The sequence below is a fragment of the Pavona decussata genome, unplaced genomic scaffold (assembly GCF_977016875.1).
Source record: "Pavona decussata unplaced genomic scaffold, jaPavDecu1.1 SCAFFOLD_164, whole genome shotgun sequence".
Lineage (NCBI taxonomy): Eukaryota > Metazoa > Cnidaria > Anthozoa > Scleractinia > Agariciidae > Pavona > Pavona decussata.
This window is the reverse complement of record NW_028145575.1, coordinates 1,237,786-1,238,660: the sequence shown is the minus strand read 5'-3', so window position 1 is coordinate 1,238,660 and position 875 is coordinate 1,237,786.

Sequence of the window (875 nt, the reverse complement as noted above, 5' to 3'; positions counted from 1 at the left end):
CACTCAAGTAAGGAATTTTTTAATTGTGCAAGAACGTTATGAAACGGACTGCAACTCCAAGTCTCATTAATTCTCATTCGTCCATAATATAAACTTTTTTTCCTCTTAAGTCGTGTTGCCTTCATTTGTAAAATAATTTGCAATATGCTGAACCAAAACAAACCAGAAGTGTTCAACGTCATGTTGACATTTCGTATGGTTGGGTTATTAGGTAACGTGTTCCTGTCTATCTGATTTGAATATTAAATTACACTTTTATAAGCTTTGCCACATATTGAAATCCAACGTTTTGTTGTCATTGTAAAAAACATTTAGACCTCAAAGTGAGTGGTTATGTGGGTGCTGAGTTAACAGGCTTAATGTTTATGTTGGCAATCTATACTTATGGTTGTTAAGTAGATATCAGAGAAAAGCTCAGCTTTTCAAAAAATGACTCAGAATTTCCTCATACAATCCTATGTACTCTGTAATGGCGGTTTGGTTGTTAAATAACAAATTAATGAGGAGAACAGTTTATTTTAAGACCACTTTGGTATAAGGGGAGTGAGACGGACTGCAAAATAGCCTAGAAAAGTAAACAAAATCGGGAAGCAGATAGTTTTATGTAAAAAATCTCAACATGTTGGCTAGCATGCCTATTAAAACTTGGCGTTATTTTTGAAAAGTAAACAGAACTCACGCAAGCCACCACCAAGGGGTTTGTTTCTGAGGGCAGGGAGAGAAGACATAAGAGTTGCTAAAAGCAGTTGGTAGAGGGAGGGTTGACATTTAATCCACCATTCCCTTTCTCACCTTCCCCCTCCCCCTCTCTTTGTATGTTTAAGTGGTAAATCTCAGTGATGTGACACATTAATTTCCTTTTGCAGGATTATTAA